The following is a 20,954-nucleotide window of genomic DNA, read 5'->3' as shown; positions in this document are numbered from 1 at the left end:
GATTAACATAAGAATAAAAAAAATTTTTTTAAGGAAAAAAAAGAAAAAAAATTAAAAATAGAAATAACATATAGTATCTATCTGGAGAAAATGAAAAAGTGTATTCAAAATGATATACACACCCTATGTTCACTGCAGCATTATTTGCAATTGCCAATACATGGAAACAACCTAAATGAATAAAGAAAATGTGGTAGATATATGAAATATTATTTAGCCATTAAAAAGAATATAATCTTGCCATTTGTGACAACTCAAATAAATCTTGAGGGCAATATGCTAAATGAAATATGTCAAACAAAGAAAGACAATTACTGGATGATCTCCCTTATAAATGGAATCTAAAAACAAAACAAAATGAGCTCACAGACACAGAGAACAGATTGGTAGATTGGTGGTTGCCAGAGGTGGGCGGTGAGGGGTGGGCAAAATTGGTGAAGGGGATCACAAAATACAAATTTCCAAATTAGTCATGAGAATATAATGTACGGCATGGTGACTACAGTTAATAATACTATATTGCATATTTGAAAGTTGCTAAGAGAATAAATCTTAAAAGTTCTCATCACAAGAAAAAAATTTTGTAACTATGTATGGTGATAGATGTTACATAGACTTATTGTGGTGATCATTTCACAATACATACAAATATCAAATCATTACCTTTTACACCTGAAATGAATACAATGTTGTATGTCAATTATACCTTAATTTTTAAAAAGTGGGAAAGGGGCTTTAAAGATGGCATGATATTGACAATCAAAAATGCAGTAAAAATACGTTTTAACAAAAGCAGAGTGTTAGCACAGAAACAACTGTAGAAATGCTTGAGCTATAAATGGAGACTAGCAAAACAAACAAAAAATACCACATCTCAGACAAATTACTTAGAAATAGATCTAATGACTAATGTAAGGAAAATGCTGCAGCCCAAACAACAGAATTTCAGCAATTCTGTATACTATTTAATTTCACTTTTATCCTTAGGAGAATTACTTGAACACTACAAAAAATGAAAGAAAATAATTTTATATAAAACATAATGTTGTGTTTGCAGAAAGACTTTTGCTTTAGGTAATGATTTTAACTGATAAGGAATCAGGAAGTTTTGTCTCCTTAAATGGTGATTTTGATTTTCCCCCATCTTTTCAAAATTTCTCAGTAAAAAGTGGAAAATCTCTGATCCACACCATCTGTTTGTCTCATCCAGTGGTGCATTCCAATCTCTGCAGAAGGCGCATGACAACCTGCCAATAAAATTCCTGAGATTGTCAAGACACAGAGTACTTGTGAAAAAGATTAAGATAAGATTTTCATGGTTAAATTCCTCCTACACACTCTCTCAGACCACCACTGGCTTCAGTGACAGATTTCAGGTAAACCTGGAAAATGCCACACAGAGAGAGCTTTCAATGATTTATTCCATAAACAGGCAATTTGCTGGGTTGGAATCCCTGACTCATTCAGCTGTGGGGTAGAAGTCTGGGCTTCTATTTGCATTCATTTAAATGGCAATTAGCTGGTGGCAGGTCACATCCAGCTCACTACATTCCATAAAGAGTAGAAATCCAGGTCTGCCAGAGAACACTGTTCATGTTGGATCCATAGTGGTCATTCTTTGTGTTGAACTCAAACAGGGTCACCAGAAAAATATCTATGATCCTTTGAGTTCCACAAATGTCATCAGTGTTGAAAAGCTGCTTTCTAAAACAAGGGACCTTATGTAGTAACACTTTCTGAGCCGTTACTAAAGTGCCAGAGGCTACACTAAGAACCTTAAATACATCATCACAACTAATGCTACAACTACCCTATGAATTACTACAACCTACTATCTGACCTACTTCTCAAATGGAGAGATTAAGGCTGAGAGGTTAAGTAATTTGCCCCGAGTAGAATGAGTCTGAAGCCTACTGAACCTGGAGCCAGGACATAAACTCAGACAGATTGTCTGGAAAGTCCATGTGCTCAACCACTGGGCTTTGCAACATTTACACCAAGAATCTGCTGCTCCTTATGAAGACACTACTCTTGACATAATTGGGTATGAGGGGATTTTCCAGGGGTTGGTGAGAATGGGTTTGTACTGATCCATCCATCCATACTCAACCAGTCTCAAGGAACAATTTTGCAAGATGGCTGGCTAAATTTGGGTGGAGTTGTTTGTTTCAACCCAGAGTGAATTCGCTGGCTCACTTGGGGATGAATCTGAAACTTGGGCTCATTAATATGATGCTTTAGTGAAATAAGCTAGTAAACCATAGACATTTTGTTACAAATAATTTCTTTGATTGCTTGCAGCCACATCCTGCAAAGGAAATGAATAGTTAATTAAAAACAGGAATGTTCTTTTCTGTATGGTATACAAGATGAAACCTCTTAGTTATAGTTTCCAATTTTTTTTTCCTGGAGCCATCAAATTTCCAATGTTGCTAAATATACTGAGTTCCCCAAATTCACATTATATTGCCTCCAAGTGCCTGATAAACAACAGTTCCATAGTTTGTTCTGAGACTGAAGATCGGGAAGAATTCTCCAAGTTGCCACAAACGTTGAGCTCTTCTAAGTAATATGATTTCCTAGAGAAACCTCCCAGACAGTTCTCTCAAATCAATGAATTGATTCCCCAAATCAAAGCATTTGATTAATGATAATAATATACTGCTTCTTTAAAAAGTGCTGATGGTTTCTCATAGATAAGAAAAAACCAAAACGATCACTGGATTAGTGGTTGTCACATAACCATCTGCTATTTTTTTTCTTTCTAAAGCATGGAGCAATGGCTCCCCAATGTAACTATTTCTTTCAAAAAACTTTTGCCAGTCATTTTCAAGGTTTATCTTACATTTGGGAAGATGCAAGCAAAAGAATTTACGTTGAAGAGCATGGAACGCTTCTCATCTTTTCCAAAGATGTGAGTAATAATGTACCTGTGGGAATAGACTACTCAGAAGGAAATGGCAGCCACCCAAAGCCTGCATGTTTCACACTTCCTGAATGCATAGACTACCTCTTGGGAGTCTGATATCTGGAGAACCTTTGCATTTGACTTTGTGGAAGTAGACTGTTGATTTACATGAAACAGAAACCAAATAAGTTAAAGCTACACTTGCTGTGAAAGATAGTTTTAGGAGCAAAGGAAACAGTAGAAAGAATATCATTTGTCAAATATAATAGAGATATCATCCAAATTATACAGCCATACCTACAGGATAAGCAATAGAAGTGACAGAAACTGAATCTATTTTTTGTTGTTGTTTCTATTGAGTACCATGTCAGTGAACCATACAACTAAAAAGAGGTTTTGCATTTTTTTCTGATCATAAAAGTACCACTTGTTCTGTGTACAAAAATGGAAAATATAGAAGTTTATAAAGAAGACAATTAAAGGGGCGCCTGGGTGGCTCAGTCGGTTAAGTGGCTGCCTTCGGCTCAGGTTATGATCCCAGGGTCCTGGGATTGAGCCCCACGTCCAGCTCCCTGCTCAGCGGAGAGCCTGCTTCTCCCTCTCCCTCTGCCTGCCTCTCTGACTACTTGTTCTCTCTCTATCTCTCTGTCAAATAAATAAATAAAATCTTTAAAAAAAAAAAAAGAAGACAATTAAAATCTTACATAATTATACAATCATGAGAATTATAAGCACTCATAATTATGCAAATAATATTTCAGTGTATTCTCCTCCTTTTTCTATGTATTTTTTACATGATCTAATTGCAGTGTATATTTGCTTTGTAACCTTTGTGGTGAGATTTATTGATGTCACTAGTCTATTATGATATCATTTTGTTGGAAATACAGTAGTCTAGATGGGTGTAACATCACTTATTTTAGTAGTTCCAGGACTTCTGGAATCCATCCAGAGGTAATCCAAAGGGAATTTGCATTGTATTTTTGCATTTTCATTGCATTTTGCATTGTATTATTGAATTTGCCTTTACATTGTATTCTGCACATGAAACACCATCATATGGTCAAACAATTGTGCAATGAGGCAACCCAACCATAACCTATCCCCTATTACTGAACTCCTAAGTTGTGTACAATTGTTTCTATTATAATTATGCCATAATAATCATTCTTGTATGTATACAATAGCTTAATCTTAAAAGTTCTCATTTTTTCCAGAATTTTTATCCTATACCCACAAACCTAGTGCATGTATGTCATTCCTATTTACCATCTTTTCTGTTGTTGTCTTTTTCAATTTGGTCCCTTACAAGTTATATGTATTATATGTATTAGGATTTTTTAGCAACAATTAATAAAGGATCCAGCTCATAATGTCAACAACAGAAAGATTTATTATACTACAACATAAGAACTCCTGAGATATGAACATTACAGTTGACTCATATAACAGTTCAGTGATAACATCAAAGACCTAAGTTCTTTTCCATCTTCATAATGTTAGCTTTAAGTTGTCTTCTTGTGGTTACAACATGGATGCAGCAGCTCCCAGCATCACATCTTCACACAACATCTAAAGGTCAAGAGAAAGAAAATATTTTCCTTGTGTGCTTTGTGTGTCCCAGCTAATCTCTGAAGATCTCTGAACTCAGCCGTTATAGCAGGAAAGCAGCTACAGGTGATACTAAATAATTGGGTGTAGTATGTTCCAATAAATTTTATTTACAGAGGCAACTGGGTGTTTCAGTCGGTTAAGTGGACAGCTCTGGATTTTGGCTCAGGTCATGATCTCAGGGTCCTGGGATGGAGCTCCCTGTGCTCAGTGTGGGGAGTGTGCTTGAGGATTCTTTCTTTCTCTCCCTCTGCCCCTCTCCACCCCCACTTACACACACACACAAACACACATACACACACACCCTCGCTCTCCCTCCCTCTCTAAAATAAATAAATAAATCTTTAAAAAATTTTATTTACAGAACAGGTGACAAGACTGCAGGTTACCATCCCCTGACTTAGATTAGTCAAGATTCATATTCTTGAAGTAGAAAAAAGGTCAGAAGCAATTGACATCCTGACATGTAATCAAAAGTGGGATTCCAATTATAAGGAAGAAGAAGAGCGGCAGAGCAGAGATAAGGAAGAAATCCAATATTGGGTGGGCAAACAATAAAGATAGACATGGTCATTTAAATAAAAAATCACTGCGGGGTATGTGCTATGGTGAGCACTGTGAATTGTGTAAGACTGATGAATCACAGACCTGTATCCCTAAAACAAATAATACATTATATGTTAATAAAAAAAAAAAACAGAAGAATATTTCTAAGAATATTTTTAAATAAGATAAAAAAGATTTATCTCAAATTATTAGCCCTTCCTATTTTTTTTTTTAAGATTTTATTTATTTATTTGACAGAGAGAGACACAGCGAGAGAAGGAACACAAGCAGGGGGAGTGGGAGAGGGAGAAGCAGGCTTCCCGCGGAGCAGGGAGCCCGATGCAGGGTTCGATCCCAGGACCCTGGGATCATGACCTGAGCCGAAGGCAGACGCTTAACGACTGAGCCACCCAGGCACCCCTAGCCCTTCCTATTAAAGCAAAAATTCTCAGAAAAAAAAAATCACTACATCACATTTCTCCTCCAAAAGCCTGTATCACTTTGCTATTCAATGAAGTACCACAATAGACATTTCAAAATCCTTTGTGCACTTTGCTTAGATTATAACCAAATATCAATTTCTCTAGTCCTTGTTATGTTCTTCGCTCTTCTATACATCTAACCGGTTATCTAGCACTCACTAACAACCCCATTTTTGTTATTATTAGCCTGAAAACTTTCACTTGATTAACTATCCAAGGTCTATCAGCTCATATTTGCCTGCTCTGTTTAGTCTAACAAATGCCTTCAGTTAGTGTTGTTCTACAGTTATTTTAATAATTAGTAAAGATATAATATTAAATCTTTATGAAGGTACAGGGAATTGTCTTACAAATGAAACTTTGCGTTATACTCAAAGCAAGACTGCTTATGCTTTGGCTATAACGAAGCCTGCTTCTTCCCATGCAAATAACCAAGAACTTGCTCTTTTCTTCCAACTTGTTCCTATACCCCCATGGCAAGGCCAGATACAGGTCTTAAATCCTTTCTTAGTCATAGATGGCTTGGGAACGATCATGGTAAGGTTAAATTCCAAACAGCAGTATTTTGTTTAGTTCAAGGGCAGTGCTGGGTGCCAGGCATATTCAGTTTAGTCAGGTGAGAAGAATAACCTCAGTGGTTTTTAAAAACATATATATTATTGTGAAAAAATGCAGATGTGCAATTCAGAGTTAGATATTTAATTATCCAAAAGGCACATTTAGTAATAAGCAACTCCTTTTACCAGTTCTCCTTGACATTAGTAGACTATCACTAAATATGGCTTATTTTCAAAGCCATCAAGAAAAATTATGAAAAACAATTCTTTATTGAGTAAAACTCTCCCACTGACCCCTAGAGAGGTTTCTCAATCACATCACATCAAATGTAGAAAACACTTGAACCAGGGTTTTTCCAACCCAATTTTAGTGTTGATTTTTAGGATATAGACTGCATGTATAAATTGTGTGCCAGCTATCTAGACATGGCTAGAGGAATAACAGTGCACAGAAAAACACAAGTTATTCTCAATTTGCAAATGCTTTCTTCTATAAATAGGGGTATGTGAAGTGTCATACCCTTAACTCTGTTTCCTAAGTTGCTTGTGAAATTGCTGGCTTCCAGTTTTCTCCTACCCTGCAAAGCCTTTGCTGTTAGCATACTTTTACCTGAATCTGAGGCCAGCCAGAGAGCACTCCACCACTATAAAATGAAAGACCAACAGTCAAGTGCAAGGCCTTCAAGAGGTAATTTCTGAAACCAGATCCTTCAAAGGAGCCAACACAGGGGGAAGTGATCAACTATGAACAAGCAACTCATGAAAGAAATATATATTGAAATGCATTTCAAACATACTCAGCTACATTAATAGGAGGCTCTATTTTCTTCCAAGTCCCTGTCTTGGTACTACATATAATCATGAGCTCTATTTGTTATTTTTTTCTTATTGAGGGGAAAACTGAAATAGCACCTAGGAAAGCTAAATTTACTAAAAATGAAAAGCTGATATGTCATTGTTTCTCTTTCAAGGGAGCTGTTTTATTTCAAGTGTATAGTTTCTCTTTATTTACATTTCAAATACCAAAAATAAAGTTTCTAAAACTAAAGATAAAAGCACTATTACCAAATATTTATTCACCCATTGTCATCCATATTTTTTATGGCAAGTGCTCTTACAAAGAAAAGAGAAACAGTAAAACATAATAATAAATTTTGAAGTAATTATGACATTGTAAAGGCAAGAATTTTAAAATGCTTCTTAGAAAAAATAAAATAAAATGCTTCCTCGAAGTGATTTCTCCTCCAACATATAGTCTAAGTGGGCTTCAGATGGCTGACAAATAGTCTACACCTGCACCCAATGAAGGCAGAACTAATTTTGGAATCAGACTACTTGGATTCTTACACTAGATTATTCAATTTTGTACAGGCTGTGTCATGCCTTTAAGCCTCTTCTGCAGAGAGATTCATCATGCACACGTGTAGGTCAATAAAAACAAGCTCCGAAAATAAGTCAGCATTTAATGTTTATCTAAGGACTCCAATGAGCCCCTTGTTTATCTCATGATACCTGACTACATATTTTGGTAGAGCCTAGGCTACAATGCACATGTTTAGTGTAAGTAATCCTATTTGAATTAGTGAACACTTGTTATTCAACACCATGGATCTGAATGAACCATAAATACTAATGGTGGGAGCATGCAGACATGCATGCACACTGGACCAGGAAAAGTAGCCTTTGGAAATGAAGCACTTTGCAGGCAGGTGGGGGTGAGTAGGTGAGTAAAGGACAACGCTTCAGAACGCACACACCCAGGTGCAAACCTCACACTCAACATGACTTTGCCATGGTTTTGTTCTATTCAGAGAATCGTGTGAATATCAATTAGTTTGCAAAAATAAAGTATTTAAACTAAAATTTCTTTAAAAAAAATAGGAAAACTATTTTCTCACATAAAAAGAAATGAGTTAAGTAGCTAGTTCAAGAATTAGTCAGTTCACAGACTCAGCGATGTTATAAAGAATCTCTTCTCTGTATTTCCGTTCTTCTCCCCTCAGTGTGTTGCCAATGTTTTCCCTCATAATTCCAAAATGACTGCTGCAATTCCACAGACTCTTACTGTTGTTGCCTATTTAGTAGACTTTATTGAATGAATGCTTCTCCATTTGCTATATCTTCTTAGGACAATTTTCAGATACTTTATTTTAAAGTTTATATTTAAATTCCGGTTAGCTTAACATACAGTGTAATAATGTTCCAAGTGTACAATATAGTGACTCAACACTTCCATACAACACCCAGTGTTTATCACAACAAGTGATATTCTCCAGGTCTTTCCATGTCATTGCAAATGGCAAGATTTCATTCTATTTATGGCCGAGTAATATTCCATTATATATGGAATATATATATATATTTTTTTTTCTCAGATCTAGAATTAGGGTTAGGTCCAGAGTGAGGGTATATGTATGGTATCCTACAGTTCACAGACCTCTCCAGAGAATAAAATCTCAGACTTTTGTTGAGGTGAGAATAGATATGTCCTCCATCTACCAAGCTGAGACAAGGAGGGGATTTGGGGCTCTAAATACTCTCTAAATAGATATTCAGTTTTTCCTTCTGTTTTTATCTCTATCTTCATCCTCATTTTCAGAAATATTACCAGTTCTTAGATGTTTGGGGTTTTTTTTTAAGTTTTTATTTTAATTCCAGCTAATAACATAGTGTTATATTAGTTTCAGGTGTACAATATAGTAATTTAACACTTCCATACAACACCCTGTGCTCATCACAACAAGTGCACTCCTTAATCCCCATCACCTATTTATCCCTTCCCCCTACCCACCCCCGCTCTAGTGACCATCAGTTTGTTCTCTATAGTTAAGAGTCTGTTTCTTGGTCTGTGTCTCTCTCTCTTTTTTCCCTTTGCTCATTTGTTTTGTTTCTTAAATCCCACATATGAGTGAAATCATATGGACAATTTTCAGAGACTTTAAATAATTATTTGTTTTTTAATTTTCACTGGGGAAAGAGTCCACCAAGCTGTGATACTCTTGGTGTCTCACCTTCCAAGGTTTCTTGAGGCTAGGCTCCAAAATGGTGTTCCACTACTTCTGTTATATTCTGTTGCTGAAATTAGATCACAAGATTGATCGAACTTCAAGAAGTGGGGAAAGAGACTCCACCTCTACACATGGAAATCACAAAGTCATGCTGCAAAGGGTTTGGATACAAAGAAGTTTTGAAAGCTGAGACCACAGTCAGTTCACTACCAGGAGTAATACCTTTCTGAGAGTTCCTGAGTAGATTTCTCCCTGGCTCACTGGACAGGACGGATAGCATGCCCATGACTCAGCTGCAAGAATAACTGGGATAGCCAGAGTCTGACATTTTCAGGTTCCATACCGACAAGCACTTTCAAGTGTTGAGGAGTGGGGAGAAAATGGCTGTTTGGTAGGCAACCCACAGTGTCTGTCAAATTGTACGATTTTTAACCCCAATTTAAGGAAATTGTTCTAGTTCTGGTTCTAGGGTCAAAGGGTATTCAAACGTAAAAGTTTTTTTTATTTTTTTAATGTTTGATTTATTTATTTATTTATTTATTTATTTATTTGACAGTGAGAACGAGAGAGAGAGAGAGAGAGAGAGTACAAGCAGGGGGAGCTACAGAGGGAGAGGGAGAAGCAGGCTCCCCGCTAAGCAGGGAGCCCCAATGCAGGACTCCATTCCAGCCTCGATCCCAGGCTTGATCCCAGGCTCTATCCCAGAACCCCAGGATTATGACCTGAGCCAAAAGCAGACATTTAACTGACTGAGCCACCCAGATGCCCCTATAAAAGGTTTTTAAAATTGCCTTCCAGAAAGCTCGTATATCATTTAAAACACCTACCAACAAGTCAATGGAAAATTTCCTCCATAATTCACTTACTTACAATGCAACAATGTTTTCTTTTTTTTTAATTTATTGACATATAATGTATTATTTGTTTCAGGGGTACAGGTCTGTGATTCATCAACCTTACACAATTCACAGCACTCACTAGAGGACATACCCTCCCCAATGTCCATCACACAGCCACCCCATCCCTCTCACACCCCTCCACTCAAGCAACCCTCAGTTTGTTTCCTGAGATTAAGTCTCTTATGGTTTGTCCCCCTCTCTGGTTTTGTCTTGTTTCATTTTTCGCTCCCTTCCCCTATGATCCTCTGCCTTGTTTCTCAAATTCCTCATATCAGTGAGATCATATACTTGTCTTTCTCTGATTGACTTATTTCGCTTAGCATAATACCCTCTAGTTCCATCCACATCATTGCAAATGGCAAGATTTCATTTTTTTTTTTATGGCTGGCATAATATTCCAGCAACAATGTTTTCTAACACAGGCAGATAACTTTTGTGAGGAATTTGCTAGAATCTTTTATCAGCTCTTCTAATTATTTGTATATCCTAGGCTAAATTTATGTAACATACCTATCCTTCAACTTATTTCGAGAAGCAAATGTCATGGAATAGTATATATTTTAAATGTTGTAAAATATAAGACAATATAAATACAAATTAGATATGAATATAATTTAATATATGTAATATTAACAACTGTAGTACCAATTTTATTGTCTTGAAAACATCATCCACTGAAACCTTGCCCTTATGATCTTTAATAAGATTTTCATTTTGCTATAGTATCATAGTAGCATTAGCTACTTAACAATACAGATGTTGGTGGCTCCTGGGTGGCTCAGTCGTTAAGCGTCTGCCTTCAACTCAGGTCATGATCCCAGGGTCCTGGGATGGAGCCCTGCATCGGGCTCCCTGCTCAGCGGGGAGCCTGCTTCTCCCTCTCCCACTCCCGCTGCTTGTGTTCCCTCTCTCGCTGTGCCTCTCTCTGTCAAATAAATAAAATCTTAAAAAAGGGCACCTGGGTGGCTCAGATGGTTAAGCGACTGCCTTCAGCTCAGGTCATGACCCTGGAGTCGCAGGATCGAGCCCCGCATCGGGCTCCCTGCTCTGCGGGAGGCCTGCTTCTCCCTCTGCTGCTCCCCCTGATTGTGTTCCCTCTCTCCCTGCCTCTCTCTCTCTGTCAAATAAATAAATAAAATCTTTCAAAAAAAATACAGGTGTTTCCTTCTTGTAGTTTTTATTGGCTGAAAATGAATGCAAGTGTTAGTTCAAACAAAGGTGAGAGTGAAATTTAAATGGGGAAGTAGTAGAATATCCACTAGAAGACAGAAGTTCTGATCAGCACAGTTGGAAAATTTCTAGCCTCCAATTGTCAAGACAGGAGCAGAGATGTAGCACTTAACAAATTAAAAAAACACACACACACACACACACGACCAGTTGATACCTCTCTCTCCCCTTGGGAGCAGCAGCAAGCCAGGTAGATCACAGAAACAAATGAAAATTCTTCATCCTATTTACACTAGATTACATTTCACCATTTCGGACAGGTGGAAAGTTTGGAGAAGAATATTAACCACCATTGGGAGATGACACTGGTCATTTAGAAAAACAGTAATAAGCAAGTGGTACTCTATACAGAGACTTCCTAGATTTGTAAAATGTTTAGAAGCCAGAGCCTGGGGCTTTATATTTTAAAGGTTAATAAAGCTTAACTCTGTAGAACCCCCAGATACAGTAAAATAGTCCATGGGTACCATACTACAGTCTTTTTAAAGATCTCTATTACTTTTTTTTCCTATAAATTCTGGAGTTATATAACTTAGGTATTATCTGACTTGAAAATATATGATCTGTTTTCATCCATTATAAGCCAAATGAATTAGTATCTTACAAGGGATTGTGAAAGATGCTTGGTGTCAAGAGGCAATGGGTGACATCTCTGAGGGGGCCTCCAAAAAACCTTCACAGTTGGCAAGAGCCATCGTGCTAGCCAAAGGCCTAGAAGGCAGCCCCTGGACAGAGGCACTAGCACCCCTTACTCATCCTGGCTGGAAGGCCCATTCACCATATTGGTGGGCTAAAGAGAGGAGGGGCAACAACACCTGCAGAGAAAACTAATTCTGTGCTTCTGGAAGTTAGTCAGTCCTATTTTATCCTAATCTTTTCTTTCTTCTCCCAAATTTCATGACTATCAACCTAAACGCTGAAGTACAGGACCAAGATGATTATGACTAGAACAAAAAGATAAGAGATCATGTAGAGCTGTATATTTTGTTCAAATAACTTTCACATAACTGTGATTGCCAAATTCCTTTAAAAATGAGTCACAGTATTTCTTAATAAAACTAATGATCAAAGGGATTCCCTAGCTATTTTAGGAGCCTCATATTTTCTATGCTAAATTATTTAATCTATCAAACTTGAGTTCTCTTATCAGAGACTAGACATTAAACAGTCCAAATCTTCCTCCAACAGGGGTTTTTCTGGTATGTGAGACTCTTGCAGTCATCTGTAAAGAATAACAAGGACCCCTCAAAGAACTGCCTCAGGATTATCCCCACATATGTCAGAGGAGAAAATCCCAGAAATGATGTGAATACCATATAGTATGAAATATATAAAAAATGCTAAGGGCGCAGGGTATGTTTACTTTGTTTGAATACAGACAACACATACTACATAATGTTAAATGAACAATACAAAATTTCATCAGAGAAAATGAGTTATTTTAAAGAATGTAAAGACAAAGAACTTGGTTTAGGGGGAATTACATTGAAGGAAAATATTTCAGAATAAATGTTGATGAGCTTAAATGTAAATCCATGGTTAAATACAGTAGTGAAAAATCATATGGAATTCTACATTTTATTATTGTAGTATAATTTCTGTAAAATTAAAACTGTCTAGATAATGCCAGAAACAATGCTACATTTGGTATCTGGTAGTGTAAAGACAGAGCCATATTTAAAGAAATGTTCAATGAGCATTAAAATGTTGGAGGTAATAAGTTTGAGTGAAGATTAAGAAAATGTATAATTTGACAGAATGGCAACTTCACAGGAAATAGAAAAAGAGCATAAGTGCCACTAAAATGAGGAATCACTTAAGGTGTCCCTTAGAGGGATGTTAAGGAGGAATGGTGATTGGAAAGTATGAAAAGGAAAATAGAAGAATAAACACAAGAAAAGTTTCCTGACATTCAAACTTTATCAGTCTCTAGGGAGTAAATGGAAAATCCATCAGATCATTTTATTTATTTTTTTTTAAAGATTTTATTTATTTATTTGAGACAGAGAGAATGAGAGAGACAGAGAGCACATGAGAGGAGGGAGGGTCAGAGGGAGAAGCAGACTCCCCGCCGAGCAGGGAGCCTGATGTGGGACTCGATCCCGGGACTCCAGGACCATGACCTGAGCCAAAGGCAGTCGCTTAACCAACTGAGCCACCCAGGCGCCCCATCAGATCATTTTAAACTGTACTATTCAAAGTATTAATGAAACTTTGTATTTCCATTTCTCAACTTTGCACTCTGGGAAAATATGTGTATTGCCCTCAACAGCAGAATTCTTCAGTTTTGATTTATTTTCTTTTTAACTCCTCCTTCATCAGCTGTCAATGATAGCTGGAAATAAAGACAAGAGATAGCCAAAGTGGAAATGAGAAGTTCCCAACTCTAACTCCCAGTGTAAGTGAATATATTGATCCACCTAATTTTCTCATAAAAGGATGTTGGTGGTTAATAAATGATTTGTAAATAATTCTCAAAATACTACTGAAGCTACAGTTTCTGTGGCAGAAAGTCAAAATCTATATATGTAATTATTTCAGTTGTCTAAAATGTATGGATTAGTTTTAAATCTTCATAATTAATAGACAAAATCTGATCTCCAACTCAGATCATAGGGACTCTTAGTTTTTTAAAGTGAAGTGACATTTCCTTGATATTAAAAAGTTCACCTTGGGGTGCCTGGGTGGCTCAGTCAGTTAAGTGACCAACTCTTGGTTTTGGCTCAGGTCATGATCTCAGGGTTGTGAGATCCAGCCCCAAGTCAGGCTCCACACTCAGTGCAATCTGCTTGAGATCCTCTCTCTCCCTCTTCCCGTTCCCCTCCCCCCACTCGCATGCTCACTCTGGCTCTATCTCAAATAAATTAATAAAATATATCTTTAAAAAAAAGTTCACTTTAAATGTGCTTGAGAGTTAAATGAAGTAAACCAGATGTTCTATATTAATATTTTTAGGTATCATTTTATTTTAGCACAAATAATATGTCAGATTACCATTTAATATTAAGTAATATTAGGGGAGCCTGGGTGGCACAGTTGGTTAAGTGTCCAACTCTCGGTTTCCACTCAGGTCCTGAGATGGAACCCTGCGATGGGCACCACACTCAGCACAGAGTCTGCTTAAGATTCTCTTCTCCTTCGGCCCATTCCCCCCCAGCCCTGCTCTCTCTGTCTCAAATAAATAAATTTTAAAAATCTTTAAATAATAAGTAATATTACTAATTTGTAATGACTTGATACCTAAATAGCTCTGTTTGTTGTATGGTAACAGTGTAATATTTCACAATTTTTACTGAGCAACACCACAGAAGACTGTGGCAAATGTTTTCTTACCCCTGTCAAGATGATATGTGGATATTATGGAGGTCAGATGTCTTCAGTGTGTACTATTTTTCATTCAAATTTATTCTCCCTTTTGCAGACTGAACTAGTAGTCCAGATATTTTTCATTAATATTTGCAAGGTTTTTTTGCAGATTTGGGGAATATACCAACTAAGCTTTCCATAGCATAACTCCATAAGTTGCTATTTATCCAGTGTGGCTCAGGTTTCACTTGTATATGTGCATGACCAGTTACTTTGATCACTAACATAATCTGAGTGACTAGAAAAGAAAATAAAGCCAGAATAATCTTTCATACTTTCTTCTCTCTTTTTTGTGAACATCTCCTATTTTCTCAAAATAATTATTCTGTATAAATTTTCTCAACTATTTTTATGGATCTCCCATAAAACCACACCAAGCCTTTCCCTTTACTACTGCTGTTCACAACAAACTTGGAGTCCTCTTTCTACTGCTGTTCTCAAGGTGAGTTTCATTCTTTCTAGTTGTGATGCTGAACTGCGTTCCCACCTTCCCTGCCTTACATAGTGGGAGTGGAGGAAGTCTAGAGGTGAGTACGCAAACACATACACACACACACACACACACACACACAGTACAGTTCCTTAGGCAGAGAGACCCTGAGCTATTTGTCCTGTGGATGAGGAAGGAAGGAAGATGCAGAGGAAGGAACATGCTAAGTTCTAGGACCCTAGTCTGCTTCTGCTTAAGACGGAGAACTGAGGTTTCTGAGGCCAGCCCTTACCCCACTCCTTTTACCACAAAGGATGCCTGAGTGACCTCCACAAGCACCTGTATCTGTCTGCTAAGATGCCCAGAGAAGGGATTCTATTTGCTCATGGAAAGCCAGGATAAGTGGCCTGAAGCAAAATAAGTTTCACCTCACTGTGGGATCAGAGTGTATAATGTGGAAATATAGCATAGAGTTTGCTTCTCTAGAAAGTACATTAGGGTACATTCATCTACAAGAAAGAATAAACTGGTTAACAGGAGTTTAAATAAATGGGAAATTATTTTATTATAAATTTATAGGTAAATGGCTGGTGACATGCGTTTATTGGCTAATGATGTAATGGCTATTGTCTGATTCATTCACCCTTCCCTCATAGTCCCTAGATAACTGCCAAAACTGTAGGAAACATGTCCCCATTTGAGCAGAAAGAACAAGGGGATGAAGGGAGATCTGAGCAGATGTCTACTTATCTCTCATTAGCCACACAACACAGCCACCCTCAGTTCTAAGGGAGGCTGAAAGAGCAAGAATTTCACTTTTTCAGTCTCTATAACTGGGGTCAGAAAGGGAGAAAAAGTTGAAATTAAATGCTGAGCAAGTCAACTAACAGTGTCTGCCACAAAAGGGATCCTGGGCTCGAACTTATCCATTTATTTTTATTTTTCTTGGAAATACCCAGGAAGCACACCACACCTGTTGAGTAACACCCAAATGCTAATGTCACTGTCCACTTATAAGTTAGGGAGTTCTTCCTTCTTTCATAGAATTTGAGCATGTTGTGTGTTCAGGGGCCTGCAGGTTTTTTGTTTTTTGTTTTTTGTTTTTAGATGCCCTAGCCACCCTGCTTGCTATGATCCAACTATTATCAAGGTTTTATACTCTATACTCTGGTTATATACTCAATACTCACATTCAAATGCTAAATTGCAGATAAGGAAACTGAATGAAAAGATCCGTTCCCTCTTAAGTCATCATGTTCATTCATTCATATTTTGTTCAATATACACGGTATGACTATCCTAATCACATCCCAGGCTCAATTATTCTTTTCCTTTTGCAATTTCAGATGGCGCCTGCAAGCCTGAATGTCTAGTTAAAAACTCTATTTGTCCTTGGTCTTTCCTCTTGCCTCAATTGTTACTCTAATTCCGGCTCTACCCACCCAGTCTTTGATTTTTCTCACAGAACCCTTTGCTTTTCTAGTTATTCATCTCTCTCCTCAAGAAAGAGCTTCCTCCCTTGGATGCTATGTAATCTTTCTCAAGACCACACAATGTGCCTTTTTTGTGTGATGATGGTGGACAGATGTGATTTTCCAATGAGTTCTATTTTGCTTGCTTATTTATGCATTCTTGAGACTTCAGTCATTAGTCTGGAACAAAATAAATCAGGATATTCATTTCTCCTAATTTATACTGAGGTGGATTTTCATTAATTTGAGATGATTTTTTAATTATACAAAGTTCTTAAACCCCTCATTGAAAATTATAAAAGATACTAGGCAAGGTTCAAAGGCACAAGTTTATCTTTCAAAAGGGATTTTTAAAATCAAGGCTTTTGTTACTTAACAGCAGCTTATTTTTCACAGAACAGTTTTCACAATATTTATGCAAAATGAACACAAGTAAGTGATCCACAAGCCATGCATCAAAAGATTTCCAATTATATCTCTTCTTTGAAATGACTATTTCATGTTAACAGAGAATATTTGATCCAGAAGAGAGTTTATTAGTTACCTAGCATTAAATCTTGTTTGGGATAAGGATATGGAAAAAATAGAAGCTGACCAATGTGGTCAAGGGTTCATGGTTAGAGTGGCAAAGCCAGGACTGCAAACCAGATTCCTGATGCTCAATTCTGGGCTCTTTCACAATCACCTACCTCTCAAGAGCTCGGCCTACGATAAGCAATTACAAATAATCGTCCCTGGGTCTGGAGGATCATGTGGTAAAAGGCCCAGACAGCAGAAGTAGCTGTTTGGCAGGACCATATCAGGGCCATGTCAGGAACTAAGTATTGGGTGGTGGGCAAGGAATGAAAAGAAGGAATGGAGATCAGACCATGAATATGGACCTCCTACACTTGGGATGTGGGACGCTGGCACCTACGTTCTCCACATTCACTGAGCCAGACTGGGACAAGGGTGGCAGGAAAAAGGCTGCAGGTCCAAAAGAGAGATAGAAGGAATCATTTCCAAAGACAGATTTCTCTCAGAATCAGAAAATTAGACAAGTATCACCTGGGAGAGGCTAGTTGTAGCTTCCCTCCCTCATTAACTGGTTTAAAACATGCTGATCAACTGATTTTCAGGCAATTTTACTTAAAAAGTGTGGTGAGATAGAGTAGGGAACAGGAGAAAATCAACCCTCACAGCAGTTTTGGAGGGCATTTTTCAGAGGACTTGTACCAACATGCCTAGCAGTTCTTGTAAAAGCATATTTGCTCTAAAAGAAAATCCTTTTTTGGGCGCCTGGGTGGCTCAGTTGGTTAAGCGACTGCCTTCGGCTCAGGTCATGATCCTGGAGACCCAGGGTCGAGTCCCGCATCAGGCTCCCTGCTCAGCAGGGAGTCTGCTTCTCCCTCTGACCCTCCCCCCTCTCATGCTCTCTCTCTCATTCTCTCTCTCAAATAAATAAATAAATAAATCTTAAAAAAAAAAATCAAGCATATTATTAAAAAAAAAAATCCTTTTTTGACTCAGTCTGCTCCTTAGTGTTTCTACATTCCTATTCATTCATCCATTCAGCCATCCAATTTAGAAACTACTTACTATATGCCAAGCAACTTAATCATTGTCAATATTTACAATAAACAGAGCTTCTTTTATGCAGTGAAGGCTTGGAAAACACGAAATCCTCCTTTTAAGGTGTTTGTAAATATTCATTCTGCCAATTTGAAATAAGTTACTGTGTTTGTGTTCCAAGCAAACAATTCCAGTGTCCCATATTAAAAAAGCAATTAGCCTTATCTTCTGGAATGTTAAAACAACAAACAAAACATTCCTAAAAGAGTTGGCCATGAAAGAATGGGGTGCATTCTGGTATACCAGTTCAGAGGGTATGTTCTTACTTAAACCATGTTATCATGTTATATAATACCTACTCCCAATTAAGAACAGCACTTAAATAAATTGCACAGTTAAAATGGTGGCATTAACTAATACATTTTTTTAAACTTCAGAGCAATTTCCTCGCCACCTTGGATTAAGATATTTGATGTACATTAATTATGTATAAGGACTTAGTTTTCTTCCTATCTCCCCAACTCCAATCCCACTCCCGGTCTTCAGTAAAAGAGAGTGAAGAGAAAGAGGCTTTGTTAGCATGAGGCACACACACAAAAGAACACATGACCATATTAAATATGTGTCTCCATGTGTAACAGCCATCCCACTAATAACACCAATGACTGAATTACTCCACTCTGCTCTCCTTCTAGGGTCCTGGTTCTATCTGGAGGAGTAGAATCATATTCTGCAGATCCCGCATATCCCTGGAAGGGACTTTGGGACCACATGACCTTCAGGGGGACACATGGACAAGAAACAGATCTTCCTCTTGTAAATATTACTGCTTTGTAGTGTAACTTGGAATTGTTATTTTATTTTACTGGTTAGTTTATATTCCATCCTACCAAATGATGGTGTGTTGCCGTGGGAAATAAAAGCCATGTCTTAACTGCATAGTTACATGTATAATTAACTTACACACAAATTACCCAAACAATTAAATTATATATGCAGTTCCAAATGCACTTAGTATATATCTTGGTTATTATTTTGCCTTCCAGTGTGTCTTCAGTAAAGATTGCTAATATTCCCTAAGCCACAAGCCATGTGAGGCCAGAGAAAAGTACATTTTACTCAGTCCCCAATGGATTCTATTGCCTAATGTGTTCCCCCTTCTCTCTCCAAACCACTCTACAGCCAATACAAAAGGATTACCCAATTTATCATTCCCAGAGATTTAGGCAGAGTGCCACTAAAGAGACCATCATCCCAGGAAGCAAATATCCATTAAAAAACAAAAGACAAAAAACCTTCCTCCAAATCAGATGCTACTGACAAGCTCATAAAAAAGACATCAGCAAAGAAAAAAATTCAAAAGATAACGTATTTCATCCGCAACTGGCACATTATAAGCACTCATGAAAAGAAAATAATCCCTGTGTTTAAATGAGAGGACTAAACTGAACTGTCCACATTTAACTATCATACAAGCAGACAAGAAAAGTATCATCAGGGAAGACTGTTACCCAAATAGTTCTCCAAAAAGGGAGGAATCTAGAGAGGTCTTCTAAAAATTTCCAAAATAAGATCTCAAACAAAAATCAATTAAACCATTTTAAAATGTAACTATGAAATGAGGAGGAAGGATTGAAAAATCTAATAATAATATCCTATCATTAGGAAAGGCTAGACTGGTTGTCTAAATGTATTTCACTTCATATTAGAAGGAAAGATGCTAGGCATTCCCTATACTTTTTCATTATCATCCATTGCAGAGAAGCTAGCCACTTTGGGCATATTTGCCAGATTAGTCTAATCAATGATTACTAACATATGTTTTAATATCCAAAACCTAAGAACTGGTGCTATGCCAAAGAAAACAGGGCGGAGACAAAAGAAATGTAAGGAATTCAGCCTCACCTTTCCAAATTTTCACAAGAAACTATGAAAAAAAAAACCACTTGTATTAACAGAGAACATTTATTTTAACTTAAGAGTGTGTAGATGAAACAATGGATGGTAGCTGAGCCCAGGATATGGAGAGAAACAACGTAAGTGCAGAAGGAAGTACAAAAGTTGCCTGTGAATCTGGTTCCTCCATTTTCTGTTGGATGCTATGTAGGCTCCCACTGAGGGACAGAGTGTGGAACCAAAGGCTAGACAAGAGTTAACCAACTTCTGAATCCTCTTCATTCTCCACCTACCACATCTATTCTCAAAATACAACCTCCACCCACCTACCCCCAAAAAAGTTCTCTTCAGTTTAAAGTAGCCCCTTAGGGATGTGTGTTACACCTGGCCCTTTGTGATGTTTTTCATGTGTTATCTTATTTGGTCCCTAAAACAACTCTGTGAGATATGCACTACTATTATCCCCATTTTTAAGATGAGAAAACTGAGTCTTGGAACGATTAATTCACTTGCTGAAGGTGAATCACAGAGCTGGGATCTGAGTTCAAAGAGGCTAACTCTAAAACCCACACTGTTAACCGGTGCGATATACCTGTGATCTAAGAAACTATCAAATCTGTCCAAATTGCCTTCTGAAAAAAAATGAGAAGAGAAAATAAGAGCAGAGAACATATTCTCTCATCTTGTCACCCTTCCCCCCAAAACCCATGTGGAAAGACCTTTACTTAAAATTTTATTCAAAAATGACTATTGTGCTAGTGTCCATGCACTTTTCTTAAATTTATTATAATAACTGAGAGAATCTTTCACCTTTCAAAAAGGAACTGTTATCTAAGACTATGTTCTTGTCAAAATGTAACACCTCTCTACTTCAGTCAAGGAATTATATATTATCATGTTGGCAAAATAATTCACCTACTCTTGTTCAAAAAAATATAAATATCTTTATACCTCCAAAAGTTTCCCTGTGTCCTTTTGTCATTTCTCCCTTCTGTTCC

The 20,954-nt window shown here is 37.3% G+C and overlaps 1 long non-coding RNA gene across 2 annotated transcripts in view; it reads right to left on the bottom strand.

The window, feature by feature from the left end:
• The window catches only part of LOC129045470 (uncharacterized), a 196,556-nt gene that overhangs the window by 118,522 nt on the left and 57,080 nt on the right, over positions 1-20,954 (bottom strand). Inside the window, exon 4 of one of the 2 annotated variants that reach the window (XR_008505235.2) lies at positions 4,297-4,480. The exons of the other annotated variant lie outside the window; for it this stretch is intronic. This is a non-coding gene — a long non-coding RNA (uncharacterized LOC129045470). Of the gene's footprint in view, positions 1-4,296; positions 4,481-20,954 lie in introns of those variants that run through there. 2 annotated transcript variants of the gene reach the window in all.

The sequence above is a fragment of the Mirounga angustirostris genome, unplaced genomic scaffold (assembly GCF_029215605.1).
Source record: "Mirounga angustirostris isolate CCGP_5_RB_7025 unplaced genomic scaffold, mMirAng1.0.hap1 SCAF_12, whole genome shotgun sequence".
Classification (NCBI taxonomy): Eukaryota; Metazoa; Chordata; class Mammalia; order Carnivora; family Phocidae; genus Mirounga; species Mirounga angustirostris.
This window is presented reverse-complemented; position numbering and strand designations above follow the sequence as displayed.